The sequence below is a fragment of the Drosophila teissieri genome, chromosome 4 (genome assembly GCF_016746235.2).
Source record: "Drosophila teissieri strain GT53w chromosome 4, Prin_Dtei_1.1, whole genome shotgun sequence".
Lineage (NCBI taxonomy): Eukaryota > Metazoa > Arthropoda > Insecta > Diptera > Drosophilidae > Drosophila > Drosophila teissieri.
Genome location: NC_053033.1, coordinates 636803 through 657371, shown reverse-complemented (window position 1 = coordinate 657371; position 20569 = coordinate 636803). Strand labels below are relative to the sequence as shown.

Genomic DNA, 20569 nt, shown 5'->3' with positions numbered 1-20569 from the left:
CACTAGCATAGTAACGGGTATCAGAATGTCTGGGCACTCGACTATAGCATTCTCTTTTGTTTTTATATAAATTCTCAATTTCAGATTTAATTAATCAGTTATGATTAAAATATTTTTTTAAAATCATGGCTTGGTGATAACCGGCATCTGATAATCGAGGTAAAGGCTGCTTTTTAATATCCGTCACCCTGCGAGAGAAGGAGATGATATCCCGTCACAGCTTTTACGCATACTTTAAATTATGGTCTCGTTTGTACTGGTGTAGGCACAAATAGAAAAGTTCACTGCCTTGTGGCTGTGGACAAAACAAAGGAAGTCAAGGTTTCGCTGCTGTCATCCCCACCACCGATCCGCATCCGTCCCCTCTCAGATTCGTTCGGACTATTCGCGCGTGCCTTTTTGTTGTATGTCTTTATTTCTCTGGAGTCGTTGTTATCTGTTCTTCATATTCCTCAACTGGTTTCACATAGTCGGTTTTGCGGGCTTAGTTTGCTCATGCTTATGTAGCCAATACACCCACATACAAATTCCGTGATATATCAACCACCACCATCAAGTGGCATACAGCCTGGTTTTGTTTCGTTTTGAATTTGCTCGCAAGTTCGAATGCAGCTTTCATTTTAACTGTGGTTTTGGCTGTGCTTCCAGTTGAGGTTGCAGTTGAGTCCGTATGCAAAGAACTCTTGACGTACTTTGAACCCAGGACGGCAGCCTGAGCAGTGCGTTTCCTCATCGTACATTTAGCGTACAGTATCGTTTTTATCATATCTTCATAAAGACGGCCAATTCCGTGGTGGTAAGGATGACCTGCCAAATATTCTTATTTTTCTTGTTATTTTTGCCATGGCCTGGTTTTTTAGAAGACTCCGTCGATAAGTTTATACTATAATATTTAAGGGCTGCTAAAATCAAAATTGAATATTAAGAAAGAACGCTATAGTCGAGTTTCCCGACTATTTGATACCCGTTAATCAGCTAGTGGAAGTGCAAAGGAGAAATTTGAAAGAAAATTTATAAGACCAACAAAAATGCCAATGTTAATAAAATTACCCCAAAAAACCTCTTAGCGAAGTAAAAAGTTTTTTGCAGAAAAATGATCTTACACTCAACTAAATACATTAGCTAATATTTACTTAACCGACATACTCCAACATAATGTATATTTGTCAAGATAGTCCTTATCTCTAGTAGAACGCCGATCTACCATCTTTTGGCAAAGATTTACAAGGGCACATATGTACAACTCCAAAAATATATGATACCATTTGCGGACGATATTAGCCACGCTTCAGTGGCTAAAGTCGTTTACTGTGGAGCATACGGCAGATCAAGAAATATTCAGCTAAAGCTGCTTAACAATAAACAAGAGAGAACGCTATAGTCGAGTTCCCCGACTATCTGATACCCGTTACTCAGCTAGTGGAAGTGCAAAGGAGAAATTTCAACACTGACAGTTGTTGGCGGTTTGTGGGCGTTAGAGCGAGCCTGGCAAAAACTTTTTTGGCAAATCAATAGAAACTTTCAAGACTAATTAAAAAATGAAAAATTATCAAAACATTTTACAAAAGTGTGGGCGTGGCAGTTTTGGGCGGTATTTGGGCGTTAAAGTGGGCGTGGCAAAAAGTTTTTTGGCAAATCAATAGAAATTTTCAAGACTAATTAAAAAATGAAAAAATATCAAAACATTTTTCAAAAGTGTGGGCGTGGCAGCATTGGGCGGTTTGTGGGCGTTAAAGTGGGCGTGGCAAAAAGTTTTTTGGCAAATCGTTAGAAATTTACAAGACTAATACAAAAATGAAAAAATATCGAAACATTTTTCAAAAGTGTGGACGTGGCAGTTTTGGGCGGTTTGTGGGCGTTAGAGTGGGCGTGGCAACATGAATCGACAAACTTGCGCTGCTTCTATGCCTCTGGAGTCTGTATTCTTAATCTGAACTTTCCAGCTTTGGTAGTTCCTGAGATCTCTACGTTTATACGGACGGACAGACGGACATGGCCAGATCGTCTCTGCTATTGATTCTGATCAAGAAAATAATTAACTTTATATGGTCGGAAACGCTTCCTTCTGCCTGTTACATACTTTTCAACGAATCTAGTATACCCTTTTACTCTACGAGTAACGGGTATAAAAAGTGACTCCAAAAGTTTCATTCAGAATGACAGACATACAGAAAGACGGCCAAATAAACAAACAAATAAAGAGACCAACGCTTTAATTTCGAAAAGGCGTTTAAAATCTTGTTTCAAGAATATCTTTTTAAACGGAATATTATATTATTATGCTTATTTTGAGTCCGAGGTGACTTTGACTTTGAGGTGTTAAAAAGTAGTAATGTGGCACCAGCCTCAACAGGTCCGATTTTCGAAATCCTTATATTCTTTCTCCGAACCAATGTGGAATCTTTTTAACAAAGCAGTAATTATAGACAAGAAGAAGAGAGAACACTATAGTCGAGTTCCCCGACTATCTCATACCCGTTACTCAGCTATTTGAAGTGCGAAGGAGAGTCTTTAACACTGACAGTTTTTGGCGGTTTGTGGGCGTTAGAGTGGGCGTGGCATAAACGTTTTTGGCAAATCGATAAAAATTTACAAGACTAATACAAAAATGAATGTCTCTGGAGCTTGCATGCTGAATCTCAACTTTCTAGCTTTTACAGTTCCCGAGATCTCGACGTTCATACGGACGGACAGACGGACCTATGGACGGACATGGCCAGATCGACTCGGCTATTGATCGTGATCAAGAATATATATACTTTATATGGTCGGAAACGATTATATTTTTAACGATTCTAGTATACCCTTTTACTCTACGAGTAACGGGTATTAAAATAGTTTCAAATTGTAAAATCAAATCTTATTTTAAAAGTCAGTGGATTTTTTAATATTTGCGATAATACTTGAGAACATCAAGATCAATAAATGGGAATATCTTTCGTTGTGTTTAATCATAAGTGTTCTAATTCGGTATACCTCAGTTTTTTGACCAGTTCTTGACATGGTTTCGTTCTTTTTGATCATATAGTTGGACACTAACTAATATATAATTACTGAAAGGGTATACAAGCTTAGGCTTGCCTTAATGGGTTTACCGCCATTTCTCTTTATTTCATGCCATTCGGACTTACAATCCAATCTAGAAAGCTTTAAAATATGGTGTCATGATAACATACTTAAATCAAATGTTAATTAATGACTTTTTGTCTTAGTGGGTGCTCTTTGGGCTGAAAAAACACGGGTTGACGATCTTGGTGTTCTTTTGGACCTAAAACGTACATTTTCAGATCATATTTCGTCAACTGTCGATAAAGTCAGAGGTGTGTTTGGTTACATGCTTACATGTCTAAAATCTTATGCGAAATGAATAAGATTCTTGAGTATAGATCACAGATTAAATTAGGTGCTAACTATATTGTCACCTTTGTCCATTATACTAATACTACTCATATTCCTTAGCCAACCATAAAACGATGCTTGGAACAGTCTTTATTTGTTATCTCATTCGTGGAAAAGTTGATGTATCCTTTTTTGTGAGTCGAGCCTCGGTCGGTTTGGCGAGAGTTTTGTTATTTATCGTTTGGTATTAGAATTCAAATTATTACTCGTAAAGTACTAGATTCGTTTAGCGGTATGCAACAGGTAAAAAAGGGTTTCTGACCCTATATACTTGATATGTAGTTAATCTGGCCGTCCATCTGTCCGTCCGTATAAACGTCAATATCTCAGGAACTATAAATTGGCATACAGATCCTAGAGAAGTGGACGCAGCTTTAATGTTTTTTTGTTTTATTATTTGTCTAGTCTATGCCTATCGGTATACCAAAAAAATTTGTCCAACCCCTTCTAACGACCAGTCACGGAAAAACCCGGAACACTTTTACAATTTTTATACCCGTTACTCGTAGAGTACTAGATTCGTTGAAACAGGCAGAAGGAAGCGTTTGCGACCATATAAAGTATATATATTCTTGATCAGGATCAATAACCGTGTCGATCTGGCGAAGTCATCCTGTCTGTCCGTCCGTATTAACGTCAAGTTCTCAGGAGCTTTAAAAGCTAAAAAGTTGAGAATCAACATGCAGACTCCAGAGACATAGACGCAGCGCAAGTTAGACCCATGTCCACACTAACGCCCAAAAACCGCCCACAAAGCGCCCAAAACTGCCACACCCACACTTTTGAAAAATGTTTTGATATTTTTTTATTAGTATTGTAAATAGTCGGGGATTTCGACTATAGCATTCTCTGTTGTTTATACCCGTTACTCGTAGAGTAAAAGGGTATACTAGATTCGTTGAAAAGTATGTAACAGGCAGAAGGAAGCGTTTCCGACCATATAAAGTATATATATTCTTGATCAGGATCAGTAGCCGAGTCTATCTGGCCATGTCCGTCTGTCCGTCCGTCTGTCTGTCCGTCTGTCCGTATGAATGTCGAGATCTCAGGAACTACAAAAGGTAGAAAGTTGAGATTAAGAATGCAGACTCAAGGGACATAGACGCAGCGCAAGTTTGTCGATTCAAGTTGCCACGCCCACTCTAACGCCCACAAAACGCCCACACTTTTGAAAAAGGTTTTGATATTTTTTCATTTTTGTATTAGTCTTGTAAATTTCTATCGATTTGCCAAAAAACTTTTTGCCACGCCCACTCTAACACCCACAGACCGCCAAAAACTGCCACGCCCACACTTTTGAAAAAGGTTTTAATATTTTTTCATTTTTGTATTAGTCTTGTACATTTCTATCGATTTGCCAAACAACTTTTTTCCACGCCCACTCTAACGCCCACAAACCGCCCAAAACTGCCACGCCCACACTTTTGAAAAATGTTTCGATATTTTTTCATTTTTGTATTAGTCTTGTAAATTTCTAACGATTTGCCAAAAAACTTTTTGCCACGCCCACTCTTGCGCCCACAAACCGACAAAAACTGTCAGTGCTGAAGACTCTCCTTCGCACTTCCACTAGCTGAGTAACGGGTATCAGATAGTCGGGGAACTCGACTATAGCATTCTCTCTTGTTTTATTTTGACATCCGTTCAATTTTTAAAAACCCCAGATAAGGTTGTGACTTCTTTTGGTGAATTATGTTTTGAAGCGCTATGGTCCTAATAATATATAAACATCTACGATATTTTACCTATAAACGAATTTGCATGCGATTTCTTGGCTAAATGATTTCGAAGGTATCAACAATTGTGGTAGCAATCGTACACTCAAACACAAATGACATGTGTTAGTGCAGTGTGCTCATGTGCCATTACACGCACACACGGTATTTAAGTTGTCATCGGAGCCAGAGTTACCATTAAATAGGTATAATGCAGTTGAGAAAACGCATTTCAGATAATTGTCCAGTCGAAATGGGCTTGGTAATTACCTGGCTCGTTAGGGCTCTATTTTTTTCTTTTGTTGTCATCGCAGTAATTTGTATATATTCTGAGCGACCGCACGGAATGCCTAATATGTTATAACGTGGGCTTGAGTTTTATACATACACAATTTAAATGCGTATGTGTTCTGTTTTAAATACTGATAATTTAAATATATTTCAAAGATTTTTTTGACTTATAATGAGATATAAAGTTATCACCTCTCGTACTTTGTAATGTATCCAAATTTCAATTTATACCATCGCGGTAAGCAACTGAGCGGTCGAGACTCCAGCGAAGGCGTTAAACCTTATGGTGCTCTTGAGCAATGCAAGCCCAAGGATTCGATAAGGATGGTGGTAAGAGAAGGTACAATCACCAAGTACAATACACAATCGGCATGTCTGTGATTGTTTTCAGTTCTTTTTTTTTTTACTAAGAAATCGTCTTTTGTTCTCAGAGATTCAGCATAAAAAGTTGCGAATATAAAACAAAAGTGTCACTTGCCGTGGGTCTGGAGGTACCAGACGACGATGTCCGAGGCTGAGCTTGCATTGTTATTTTCCTTTGTCGCTGGCTTTGTTTGTGTTGATTCGTTTTTAGAAGTATTTATTTATGTATGTATGTGTGAATGTATATGTGCCCATTTGATTCTTCCAGAGTCTCACAATCATTCATTTCGGTAAGATCAATGAATCGATACGATATACCTGGGGAGGCAAAGGACAGCGACATAAAGGAAATCAGAAGGCGAAAGCTAAGCGGTATGAGTTCCTGGGATCGAGACGAGATCACAAAGTTTCACTTGATGAACTGTTTTCAAAATTTACGAAAGGAGTACAGAAAAAAGCCAATAAATTACTTTTAGCGTTCATTAAAATTGTCGCCGATTGTTTTCGCTGCATGAATATGTTAATTGCAGGCTGGCCTTCAATAGGTAACTATTGCATGCGAAGTTCGAGTAATACTTTTGTCATACACGTCTCCAGGACAAAAAAATGCGAAACATTAAATACTATTAAATTTAAAATAAATTTCAAATATTTTATCTTTGATTTACTTTTTGTATTGAAAACCGTTGCCTTTGATGTATTTACATTGTTGGACGTATTTATAATATAGTAATAGTAAATACCAAAAGAAGGTATGTGAAAATGTACTCAACTAGAAAGAACTAGTCATAAGTCGGGTTGGTAAAGTGGCAGTTAACAATTTAAATCCCTGAATTCATAAATAGCAATGACCAGCACACAGGATGAAGACGAGGATTTCTATGGGAATTGGAATTTTGACTCAAAGAACTTCACTGGCATCAGAAAAGAAGTAATACAGCAATAATGAAAACACACACGCATGTATACAATATCAAAAGGGGACAAAAACAAAGATGAAGAAAAATGTATTGTGTTTTATTAAAGGAATTGTTTTCTGTGCCTTATTTTTCTCAGAACAAAGTGATGTATGAGCTCCATAGGCTGAACACAATACGGATCTTGTGAGTAGACCTTGGTACTGAAGTCGAAATTGGATTGGGGATTGTGATTCTAGCTGGTTTGAAACCAACAGAAAGGGCGGGACGGTCGCGCTGTTAAGCCGTTAAATCGGGACGACAGTGAACACTTTGTAACTATGCAACCGTACAACCTCACCGTGAGTTGCAGACCAGCGGGTTAATTGTTGAACCTAACCAAATTGGTCTACAGAATTATTATGATGACAATTGTATTATTTAATATTAGGTAGAACTTACCAATTTATTGAGTCGATTTCATGTCACCCCTTAACAGACTAGGAGTTTTCTGAAAAGAAGAAACTAGTATTTTATGTTATGAATTAACTAATGAATATATATGGGTAAAGCAAGGCTCTCCATACTCCTTATTATACCTTATTATACCTATATACTAAATCGCAAAACTCTATCTTATAGTAATAGTATAGTAACCAACTTTTTTAGCGAACAAAATGAAATCCAATGTCCAAAAAATTCATTGACATATGCTAAGTTATGTAAAAGTGGAAACAGCGACTTTGGTAGCACTTGCTCACATACCAAAAAGGTGTTGAAGTATTTTAAATTCAATGAGCATCACCTAGTTTTCGTTAAGTTGGGAAATTACGGGATGGGTAAAAGCAGAGCACGTACTTTGGCAATGACACCCATCGTGACAAAGGGATACTTCTGATATTGAAGCAGCTTTACCGCTTTAAAGTTGTGCCCACAAACACCAGACACGTACGCATGAAAGATAATTAAAAACAAGAGAGAACGCTATAGTCGAGTTCCCCGACTATCTGATACCCGTTAGTCAGCTAGTGAAAGTGCGAAGGAGGCTCTTTAACACTGACAGTTTTTGGCGGTTTGTGGGCGCTAGAGAGGGCGTGCAAAAAGTTTTTTTGCAGATCGATAGAAATTTTAATGTAAATTGTAATGTAACAAAATGTACAAAAGAGTGGGCGTGGCAGCTTTGGGCGATTTGTGGGCGTTAGACTGGGCGTGACAAACAATTTTTTTGCAAATCAAGAAAAATTTACAAGACAATAAAAAAAAAATTTGTAAAATTAAACATTTTTTAAGTGTGGGCGTGACCGTTTTGGGCGGTTTGTGGGCGTTAGAGTGGGCGTGGAAACATGAATGCGTCTGCGTCAATGTCTCTGGAGTCTGTATGCCTAATCTCAACTTTCTAGCTTTTGTAGTTCCTGAGATCTCAGCGTTCATACGGACGGACAGACGGACATGGCCAGATCGACTCGACTATTGATCCTGATCAAGAATATATGTATATACTTTATATGCTCGGAAACGCTTCCTTCTGCCTGTTACATACTTTTTAACGAATCTAGTATGCCCTTTGACTCTACGAGTAATGGGTATAAATAATTAAATACAAATATTTTGCATATTTTTCTCTGCCTCAACTTCGACGATTTTTTAAATATAAGCAAGATTTAAACCAGTTGAAGATTATTATATAGCAATGAAAGCGTTATAAGCGCAGCGGAAGTTGTCGAGACATTACTTCACTCATAATTAAAAATGATTATTTCTGAAAGGGCTGGGCTATATAAATAAAGGTGAAGGTCTTTATATTTTCTTAGGCCATGACTAAGTATGATGTACATTTCGTAATACTATTTACTGTGTGGGCGCAAAGATGAACAGTACATAGAGTTTTTTAATAAATTTTTAGTTTAGATATAAGCATTATTATTAAGAAATTTACAACTTTACATCTCATCACTTTTCCCAAATCCATGCACAAACTAAAAAGATCGTTTTCGTTTTACATACATATGTACCTACCTCCTAAATTTGATCCAAAATACATTTTACGCACAAACATATATTTTATCAAGCGCCATTCTTTCTCATATTACTTTAAGCTTGAAGGCGAAGAAGATGATAATAATGATTCGCCAATTTAATAATTATTTCTCTAATAATTATAGGGTAACTGTAATTATGGCACATTAAAATAGGAATTCGTTGAAAATTTTAATTTCAACAAAATAGCGTTTGCCTGCCGAAAGTTGAATCTTCCTTCTCTCTGTTCGTTTTTTTCAGCTGTCGTTAGCACCGCTCTTTCGTCGGTGGCGAGGTTTTTAATTAGTAATAATTTCCTTAAAAATGTAAGACTTTAACATGTCCACGTATTGACAAAACGAGCCAGAAGGGTGTGCGAAGGTGAAAATTATATATACACAAAGAAATACAAATTTGATGTAGTTGATGATGAGTGAAACCAAGAAATTATATAGTTTATGAGAAAAAGCGGTGAAAGAGTGAATGTAAAAATTTAAAAAAAAAGTGCTAAAAACACCCACAATGAAGATAAATAAATTCTTGTTAATATACGCTTCAAATGACAATGAACGGCACGCTTCGTGAAAGAGCAAATAAATATTTTGATAAAGATATTGTATTTTCGAAGTTAAATATAAAATTATTTATTGTTACAAAAGTTGATATCAAAACTTTTGTGTGTTGTGTAGAGTAAATTTAATAGCGTTTCCGATAGAGTATTTATTCTTATTCAGGATCACTAGTCGAGTCGATCAGGTCATGTCCGTCTGTCCGTACGAACGCCTCGATCTCAGGAACTATGAAAGCTAGAAAGTTCAGATTAAGTGTGCAGCATGCATTAAGCTTCCAGATACATACCTAGAAGCAGTGGAAATTTTTTCACTCTAACGCCCACAAGCCCACAAGTTGTTGTTTTAATGTTTAAATTTTTGTTGTGTTTTTTGGCCAATTTCTATAGGTATACCAAAAATATTTCGGCCACGCCATTTCTAACGCCCACAAGCCTTAAAAAATTGCAACGCGATCTTCTTTCTTGATTTATTTTCCTTTTATTTATTTGTTTTGCCAATTACTATCAATACGGCACAAAACTATAGAAATTTCTTGTTTGTGTTTTCACTAGCTGAGTATCTGATAGTATATACACGTAGTAGTACAGCGTTTTATCTTGTTTGAATATATAATATCGGTTTAAAAATGTTTTGAAAAATGCGTTGCAATTATTTCCTTTTTAATATTGGTTGACCCATAGTGCCGCGGAGCTACATTAATTCCAACGCACACATGTGTTTTTCATACTGCAAGTGATACTCTTAGAAAAGTAACATATACCCAGAACACGACAATATAAACAGCAACAACAAGACGAGAACGGACGAATCCTTTATTGACCGTAAAGATAAAAGCACTCAATGAAACGGAAAGTAGGTGCTAAAACACGCACATGCTGACGGAAACACAAGACCAGCGCAAGCCAAACAAAAAAACAAACCAAGAAGCAATGGACAAGTATAGCAAAATTCGGATATGTATCTTGACCCACTCACAACGGTCGACTGGCACTTGCCCCTCACGTGAGTTAGTGTGGTTATGCCTCACCGTTGGGAGTTTTGAGCGCAGTTTGGGAGTTTGAATGACTTAATTGGGTGTTTTAAATATAAAAAGAGTAATATTATATTAGTAATAATATTGGTACTCGAAAATGCTCATACATGTGGATAATTTGTCTAAAATCATTTTAAAAGTTAAAAAACTTTAAGGATATTTTTCGAAATTCTTATAAATGTAAACAAACATATTTTCTTGGTCGGATTCAACAGCCTAATCGATTTGTCTTTCTGCACATATGTATGTCATTAAATCTGCCAGTTTTAAAGCTGTCAGTGTTTATACCCGTTACTCGTAGAGTAAAAGGGTATACTAGATTCGTTGAAAAGTATGTAACAGAGAGAAGGAAGCATTTCCGACCATATAAAGTATATATATTCTTGATCAGGATTAATAGCCGAGTCGATCTGACCATGTCCGTCTGTCCGTCCGTCTGTCCGTCAGTATGAACGTCGAGATCTCAGGAACTATAAAAACTAGAAAGTTGATTCAGCATGCAAACTCCAGAGACATAGAAGCAGCACAAGTTTGTCGATTTATGTTGCCACGCCCACTCTAACGCCCACAAACCGCCCAAAACTGCCACGCCCACACTTTTGAAATATAATTTGATATTTTTTCATTTTTGTATTAGTCTTGTAAATTTCTATCGATTTGCCAAAAAACTTTTTGCCACGCCCACTCTAACGCCCACAAACGGCCCAAAGCTGCGACGCCCACACTTTTGAAAGTAAGTTTTGATATTTTTACATTTTTGTGTTAGTCTTGTAAATTTCTATCGATTTGCCAAAAACCTTTTTGTCAAGCCCACAAACCCGCTAAAACTGTCAGTGTTAAAGGCTCTCCATCGCACTTTAAATAGCTGAGTAACGGGTATGAGATAGTCGGGGAACTCGACTATAGCGTTCTCTCTTGTTTTCGTATTGTAAATGTGTACCAATTCGGACAATGGAATTGTTCGAATCTATTAAAATGCTGTACGGTAGAAAAATAGATTAGTAAGAGAGACTGAAAGCTTAATTATACCCGTTACTCGTACAGTAAAAGGGTATACTAGATTCGTTATATATTCTTGATCAGGATCAGTAGCCGAGTCGATTTGGCCATGTCCGTCTGTCCGTCCGTCTGTCCGTATGAACGTCGAGATCTCAGGAACTACAAAAGCTAGAAAGTTTAGACTAAGCATACAGACTCCAGGGGCATAGACGCAGCGCAAGTTTGTCGATTCATGTTGCCACGCCCACTCTAACGCCCACAAACCGCCCAAAACTGCCACGTCCACACTTTTGAAAAATGTTTCGATATTTTTTCATTTTTGTATTAGTCTTGTAAATTTCTAACGATTTGCCAAAAAACTTTTTGCCACGCCCTCTCTAACGCCCACAAACCGCCAAAAGCTGCCACGCCCACACTTATGAAAAATGTTTTAATATTTTTTCATTTTTGTATTAGTCTTGTAAATTTCTATCGATTTGCCGAAAAACTTTTTGCCACGCCCACTCTAACGCCCACAAAACCGCCAAAAACTGTATGTGCTGAAGACTCGCCTTCGCACTTCGAATAGCTGAGTAACGGGTATCAGATAGTCGGGGAACTCGACTGTAGCGTTCTCTCTTGTTTTATATATGTATTTCAAATGTTGCAAATTTTTATGAGATCAGTAATATTAAGCTCAACACAGATATCTCGACGTTTATCCGTATATAAATAGCATGTTTAGATCGTCTTAGTGTGTAATGCTGATCAAATAAACATTTGTATCCTTTATAGTGTCGGAAACTACTTTTAAATTAGTCTAGAATACTTAGTTTAGATTAGTGGGTATACAAATACGACTTACAGTCATAATAAAATACACCTATTGAGCAATAGCTTATAAATCATAAGAAGTGAATGACGATATAGAGGCAACACATTCTTGGGGGATTTCATACTTATTAACGTCATTAATTTTAAAAGTGTTATGTAAGAAGTAATTTCTGCGACTTTCCAAAAGAGTAAGCCGTTTATGAATCGTGGTATTATTTAAACCTATTTTTTGTTAGCAATTTATTGACCTTCTGAAGTCTTAACCAGTGTTTTCTGTTTTACACTGCACAACATATTTTTTTATGTTGGTAAATTGTGGTTATTGGAAATAGTGTCGATATAAGCCAAGTTGTGCTACAAATCTTTTAGTAGATATTAAGTGACTTTTGAGTAATGAGCAATGAAATGAAATTAAATGAAAATGGCGATTTCCAATATTTTTTCGTATTCGAGCTATAATCTGCTAAAGAATATGTAATTTGTCTAAAATAATGTGGGTAGTACATAGACTAATAATTACTAAAAAAAAAATTACATAGCAATATGCGTTACTTATTCATATGCATTTTGTATACAGATACAGTATTTATACAAAATAAAATTTTTGTGTAACGCAGTTAAATGAATGCATGTATTTCTGAAAAAAGCTCGTTGATTCTTCAGTGTTTCAATCTCTTCCATTTCTTTCCAACTCCATATATGGCTCGACCAATTAAAATACCCGGAGCGCTGCTGCTGCGTGTATGTGTAATCGTAATTAATACAGTCACCGAGGGGAGAGCAAGAAGGAAAGATGTGACTTGAGGGTGGGGATGTGGGGGGTTGCGGGAGCACTCAGCGCACATTAAAACGACCAATCAGAAGATGCTATGCGGTAGTCGAATACCGCAGTGGTGTGCGAAGTGCTCAGCTCTTACGCCACACACACAGGCACATGCTCTCCGTCTCTGTTCGAGCGCGATTTATATGGCACTTTCTGTGTGAGCAAAAAGTTCTACGTGAGTGGGGCGAGGGGGAGTATACTAGCACATGTGTGTATGTGGCACATGCATTATGTTTGCATATGAGAACGCAGTACAAAGATTTAGCCAACAGGCTCACATTTGTATGTACATGCATACATATGTGTACACGTACATATCAGTACACATGCGCTTGGAGCATATTTAATGGCCGACAATTACATATAATATGCAGATTTGTATCGCAAGGTCTTCGTCGGTCGTCTGGTGGTGAAGCTAATTCTAAGTTTGAGTCGTAATCAGAGTTAGAGTCTGCATCGGTTCACATCTTACGCCACGCCTATTTAGCTCGTACGCTTGTTTTGTTTTTAACCGAACTTTCACACTCCCATCCACATTCATTGACGCGCAGTGTGCGCGGGATAGGTTTAGGGTTACCAACGAGAGAACTAAAATAATTGAGAGCGGAGGATAGCAAGCCCTTAACCCACGAGAGAAAGGAAAGTCAAGCAAACGTTACAGAACACGCTTCAGCTTCAGTTCTCCACCCCTACCAATCCTATTTCATTTATCTAAACAACCAAAAACAATGAGAACTAAATCATTGCCACCGCACTTTGTCTCGCTTGCACTCGCATGCATGCATACTGTATGCGCCCGCATATACATAGGTGTGCCAGCGCTCACTCGAAAGAAAGAGATGCGAGACAAAGCTGCGGAGCGAAATTTTCGGTCGCTGGGTTGACGGTAAGGGGGATTGGAGCTGAGTCGGTGCTCGAGTTTGCGTGAGTGAGGGGTGGGAGAAGACTGAAAAAGCGAGAGAAATACTCTTAATTTAATTAATATTGAGAACATAAAGGAATGAGCAGAAGATAGAGAGAGTGCAACTTCGTTATTACCAAGGCGGATGAATCTGCCTCTCTCTCAGTCACCCTCAGTCTTTAATCCTCCCTTCTCGGCTCATAGCCCTGACCAAAATCACTTTTGCCATTTGAGAAACTTGCGCCACCGCAACAACAGCAACGGCATCAACAATAAAACAGGTTTCCAACGCTCGGCTCTGGTTTCGGCATATGGTTCGGGTTCGTTGTCGGCTTTGTTGCTAATTTCATCTATTTTCATCCTTGTTGTTGTTTGGGCCTCATTTCGCGTACCCCTTTCGTCTGCCAGTATGCGTGTATGTCTCTGCGCGGTAATTGTAATTGTATGCGCACTCACGAAGCGGGCCTTGGTAGAAATTGAGACAGATGTGGGGGCAGAGGCTGTGGTGCCTGTAGGAGACGGAGACACCGTGGCGACCGGTCGTTCGGCTAGGTCCCAGGAGAAGATTCGCTACGCCCACAATCTAGCACCTCTCCCTCTCGTATCAGCGAACGGTGCGCGAGTACAAATATAATGTATATGTAAATAAATAATTTATACATAATGCGCTGCTTGCGCTTGGCTTCGCTACTGACTGTATCTCGGCGTCTCGTCAGCCCCAGAATATGATGATGGTGTCTCCTTTCTGCATATTCTCGGCCCTCTTCAAAAAGGGCCTTCGTAGTCGTTGCCGTCGTCGTACCTTATGGCAACGTTGGAAAGCAAAGTACTTCGAGCTGCGGGTGTGGGTGTGAGTGTGGTTCTAGCGACAGAGACGGGAGGATGAGGCGCTGATGGGTAAATGGAGTACAAGACGGAGATGGAAATATGAAGCACACAAATACCCGAACGCGGTATTTCAGGGAGCAATGGGACATACATACATTTCGGCCTCTTTCTGTTGTTGTGTTCCTCTCCCTTCTTTCTTTCCCTTCCCTATACTGTTTTTTTTTCATATTTCGCTGCTCTGAGCAATTTTTTATTACAATTATTTATGCGATTTTCAAATAATTTTTTTTTTTTAGACAACACCCCTTTCCTCTAAGACTGTTTATTTGTTCAAGCGGTAATGACGTCCTCTGACTCTACGCTGTGTTTTGAGCTTTTAAATTGATTAAGTGAGGCCTAGAAGTTAATTTTGTAATATTATTATTATTAATATAAAAAAAGAAGAAAACCTCTCCCCCGCACCCATATATTGGTAACCAAACGGGACCAAGCCATCAAAAGTGTCCCAAACCATCACCAGGTTATTTACCCATTCAACACATCTACACTTATATGCAAAGAGCAGACATATATTCGACGTATTCATCCCCACTTCACAACTACACAAGGTATACTTACACCTACACTCAGACACGGGCACGGCTTGTAAATATTACATGAATGTTCATACATACATATGTACACCTACATATACACACGTATACACGTCGTATACTTCTCATTTTTCAGAAGGAAAAACTCTCGTTTGTTGTTTATTGTGATTCCACAGTCTTTTTTATTTTAATATCGTTGTTCGTCATTATCGATTTTTGCGTCTCTCCTTTGAAATTTGCCTCTATCCTTCGCAGCGCAAAGAAGTGGCCCGGGGTGCAGGCCGATCTAAGGTCCTGATTGAGGGTTGATGGTTTTTTAGATACCCACAAAATAACCAAATGTAAGTGTATTTACATTAAGGCGAGGCACAGACTCGGCAATATAAGCAGCAATTAGTAGGAGGCATAAATAATTATGAACTAATCCGCAAGGAGCGCATACTCTATACTCTTTTATATACCTATTTACTTTCCTTTAATTGGTTCCCATACGAGCCCAAGTATTTCACACATAACCATCAATATAAATATATATGTATATATAAGTGCTCTTGTGCATGCACTGGGTAACGAACAAGAAGAAAGTAAATAACTACCAAGAGAATATCCAGAGCGTGTGAGAGAGACGGTTGGAGTGTGAAAGCGTGTGTGCTTAATTGGTTGTCCTAGTAATTAAAATTTGGCCAAAGCGAAGCGTTCTCCTTTCTTTCCATTGACAGAGTGGTGTGGCGTGGACGGTGGAGGAGTTCTGCTTGCGGCAACGAATCGCGTATGCCGATTCCAAGCCAGTGACAACGCCAATGGGGTGTGATTCTAACGGCGTCAATTAACGCTGTTCTCTAAACCAACCACCCAGCCACCCACACATGACGAACAACACAAATAGCGAAGCAAATACAACCACAGAGGATTGGGGCGGCAGGTGCAGAAGTGCGGCAAAGAGTCGGCAAAGAGAAGAGAAAATGCGAGGAGGAGTAAGTAGCGAAACGAAACAGAAGGAAAAGGAGGGGGAGCCGCGGACTTTAACTAGCGACAACCGACCAATCAAGTCGCGCTTTGGCAGTTGTCGCACTCAGTTGCTTTACTCTTCTTTTGATTCCATTTCCGCTGTTTCTGCCATGTTTCCACTGTTTCTGCCCTGGCATCATCAGAGATTTAACAGCTAAAGAGCGAGGGCAATAAGCTCTCTAAGCTTCGCTCTCGTCATCATCGCTTTTGTCTGTTTTGTGCTTAATTACTGGACTGATTTTAGTTCTCTGCTCGGCTTTGTTCTTTTTTTCTGTTCGGCTCAACTTTTTTCGGTGAAGTTCGACTCGTTCGTTGAACCAACTCGAGTTCCCAAACACAAGCGACTAGTAATCCCATTCCACCTATCTGTGGCAGCTTCATCGTCATTGGCTAATTAGAAGTCTTCTAATAATTAAACGGTTCCAAAGGGTGACTTGCCATAATGAACCAATAACTTTTATTTGGTGCGCTTAGCCGAGGCTCAGTCTCCGCAAAAAATAATATTTGTAAATGCTTTGTTTTGTCTGTCGTTTTTAATGTAAGCTTCTATATACAGAATATTAAAAACTAATTTCTTTCAAACAAAATGTCCGACATTTTTCGTCTCCTAAACTAGTGAAACGTTCCCAGGTAGTATGAACATACATACGATGAAACGAAACGGACGATACATAATAAAGCTGCCATAGACATAATTTAAAATTTAATGGAAAAATAAAAGTACCTTCGTTTCTCGGCACTAATTTATTTCAGTTTTATTTTGATGAAAATCGAAACACAATATCATATATCTTAGCTGCCATTGGAACAGGTGCGACATAAATACAAAATTGAGGAAAGAAATAAAGTCATAGTTTCGTTGTTTTGACTAAGAAATGTACAAGGTATATGACAATATAAATATAATTTCGATTTTATCTTCATGAAAATCGTATATCATCTAATCATATACTAACATAGGAACAATCGGAAAATGAAATTGAAATTTGTATACAATTTCACCCACACAACTAGACAAAATAACCTTGGATATATTGTACTCACCTGAAGTCCTTATGAAAAGTTGAATCCATAAGCCATTAGAATGCTGGTTCCTCAAATGAGGGCATTCGATTTTCGTCGATTTCTGCTTGATCTTTTTGTGTTTGCACATATGCGTGTGTTTAGACTTGGAGTATGTTGCGATATTAGCTAGTTCAATTTTGAATTACTTCAAGTTAGCGGCAATAGTTTGTACTATGTTATGTTTTATCTTTAGGCTTATATATTATAGGAACTTTTGAATCGAGTGCTTGTAGACGTGGGCGAGTTAATTAGCCGTGTGGCACCTAAAAAGTAATTTTTTAACCATTTCATTATTATATTTTCCTGTATTATAAGTACTGTTATACACACGAATTGTGCAAATGCGTTTAAATAGTTTTTGTTTCAATATGAAGTGAACCTTTAAACTTATTCTAAGACATTGGTATCAACATATTTTACTGATTCTCAAATATGTAACTTTTAAATTGATAACGTTGCTTAGGATCTGCGGTTTTGATTTTGCATTTGTGTGAAGCTATTATATAGAGACAGGTGGTAAATATGTAGGATGTTAGGGAGTAGACAACAGGAAACCGTAAGGTTCAAAAAGAACCCAATTAAGTAAAAACCCCGATGTGCGAGTGTATGTATATACATGTATGCGGGTGTAATTGCCGTGACCAGTGGCAGGTGACAGTCGAAAGGTGATCGACCTACTGCAGCCAGTTGGCAACACAAAAGTGGTTTCGCCAAGGACTCGATCGTAAATAGGTCCGATCTTGATCACTTTCGATATTTTGTCCCGGTATTGTGTATGCTTGTTATTACGGATCAAATATGTAGGTACATATCTGATGTAGGTGCAAGATCAAAGGATTCGCAATGGCTTGAAAGGATCTTCACACATACACTTCTAATTATACAGAAACGGGAGCTGATATCTAAGTTAAAACCCTTCTTTTTTGGTACACTTGTATTCATATCTGCAACATTTGCAAGTGTATTTCAGGAAAAGAAAACCCGGCGAATTAGTCGATTTGAGTCTATAGGTAGGTTGTGAGAGTGTGAGTGTACGAGAGTGTGTGGTTCGGTGAGTGTGTTCGCGCGCGTTACGCCCACTGATTTAATTTGCCAACTTCTTCGGTTTTTGCATTTTTAATATCAACACTTTTACTCCAAGTTGGCTGCTTATACATATAGCAAACGAGACTGTTGTCTCTTTTTTATACACAAATTTTCACACACGCACAGTCACATTCACTGACACAGTCACAAGAGGGAACTTCTGCTCCCTTTCCCTCCCATCCCTTGCAATCCGCCCACCCCAGTGTAGACAGCCCGACGAAGAGGGGAGAGCTATCATGACAGAGACAGAAATAGAGACAGACCGTTTTTGCATACACTTTTCTCGTGGACCACGTGCTCATTAAATCGCTGAAGGCAATTCATAGAGAACATCGAACAACCGACTAGCACGGCACAGCACCCTTTTCCTGTGCCTGTGGTGCGCTCTTTTCAGCTTCTTTTCTTCCTGGGACTTCCTTTCGCGCACCCTAGATGTGCTCGGCTCAAAGCAGCTCGGCATTACTCGGCTGGGATCGTTCGGCACATAATGCAATTAAAAATAGAAAACTATTCCCGGAAGAAATCCGTTTTCGTCAGCATTGATACATCAAGTAGTTTAGGATTCGCCATCTCTTTTTTCTAGAATTGAAAGGGAATTCTGCTCTTGTCCGCGAATTGAAGTTGTTGTTGCTAGGCACCCATATCCGCGAGTACATACGGATAAGGGTGAGTGTATTGTTTTGTGCACAGAACTGCACCGTTAGCATGCACCCAATATATGTATGTTCAATTTGATTTAGCCATGTCGCACCAGCGAACTACATTTTTACGAAAACGTGCCGCAGAATTGGTTCCTCTTTGTTATTAGTTATTCGAATCGAATGTATCCATTTGCAGGTGGTGGCAGGAAGTGAGGCTGATCTCACACTGTAATTGATTGAAACTGGTCGAAAGGTTCACTGTGTTCTTTTGCATTCTGCCATTATACGTTTCACATTTTGTTGTGATACACTGTTCGGCACAACGCAATTCAAGGAGTGTAAATGGTGAGCGGTGGAAATTTTTAGTAGACGCGCAATAAGAACGGAGTGCGTCGGTAACGAACTTTATATAGATATCACTATCCGCAGGATTAGGATTGGGCCAGAAGTGAGTTTACACAGGTAACACATTTTAAATCACAGTTGGTTTCACTCTTTGGTTGTTGTTTTCTCGCACTTTTTACGTTTTGGCGCACTTTAACAGCGAATAGTCACAGTCACATTTCGACTTACAGTCACGCCAACGGCAAATATATCATAATGGAGATCTACAACGAAACCGCATCTTTTAGAGCCCAAAACTCACCATCCGTCCCGCATCTGACTCATTCAACGTTTTTTTTCGACTGAGCTGAGAGGCAGGCTTACTTGTTTACTTGCTGCTCAATGCGCTCCGGCGCTCCCGAGCTCTGCTCTCCGAAGCCGGACCGAGCCGAACAAATTCGAGTCATGCGTACAAAGCAAGATTCAAGAGAGACTGGGAGACTCTGGGAGATTTCCGTAATGGGGTAATTATTGCCACGCAGAGTGGTAATTACGATAGAGCGAGACGGGAGATGATGTGATAAAACGGTGTACCAATGTGCTTTATGCTTTCACAGCGAACCTCTCTTTTCCTTATTTTATTTCTGCCTGTTGGTGTGCATGTGTGTGTGCCTTTGTCTTGTGTGGGTGCAGCTTAAGCAATCATCTTTCATTATTTTTGTATTATTGCCGACGGATGTTAAAAGTTCCAACACTGCAAGTTCCACATCCCATTGTCTGCAGAATGATCAGAAATATTATAGTAATTAAACTGGTATAAAACGATCACAATGCCTTTTTTGAACCGAAATATCTACACACATGTTTCGTGTTGCTCAACCTTTAAGAGTAGATACTTTGTCTTATATTTAATATATGAATATTTAAACAGATTTTTAATTTTTGTATACCAGTTATTTGTGAAGTAAATCGGTATACCAGATATGTACATAAGTGACCCTACATGATTATGATTATGTTTATTTAGGATCACTAGCAGAGTCGATCAGGCATGTCCGTTCGATCGTCTGTTTGTTCGTCCGTATGACCCTCGAAATCTCAGTAACTAGAAAGGAGTAAAGCACTCTGACTCAAGAAAGTATGCACGAACTTAATGAGGAATGCTTAAGGAATTTAATTTTCCAGTTCGATATTTGAGTTGAG

General features: G+C 38.6%; 1 protein-coding gene across 6 annotated transcripts in view; it reads right to left on the bottom strand.

Moving 5' to 3' along the window:
• The window catches only part of LOC122622864 (zinc finger protein 2), a 42624-nt gene extending 22910 nt beyond the window's left edge, over positions 1-19714 (bottom strand). For all 6 annotated transcript variants that reach the window (XR_006326347.1, XR_006326348.1, XM_043801477.1 and 3 more), the window contains exons 1-3: positions 19689-19714; positions 17295-17578; positions 7127-7175 (exon numbers count right to left, since the gene is read on the bottom strand). The gene's annotated coding sequence lies outside the window, so the exon portion shown is untranslated. The remainder of the gene's footprint in view (positions 1-7126; positions 7176-17294; positions 17579-19688) is intronic.
• Positions 19715-20569: the final 855 nt, after the last annotated feature.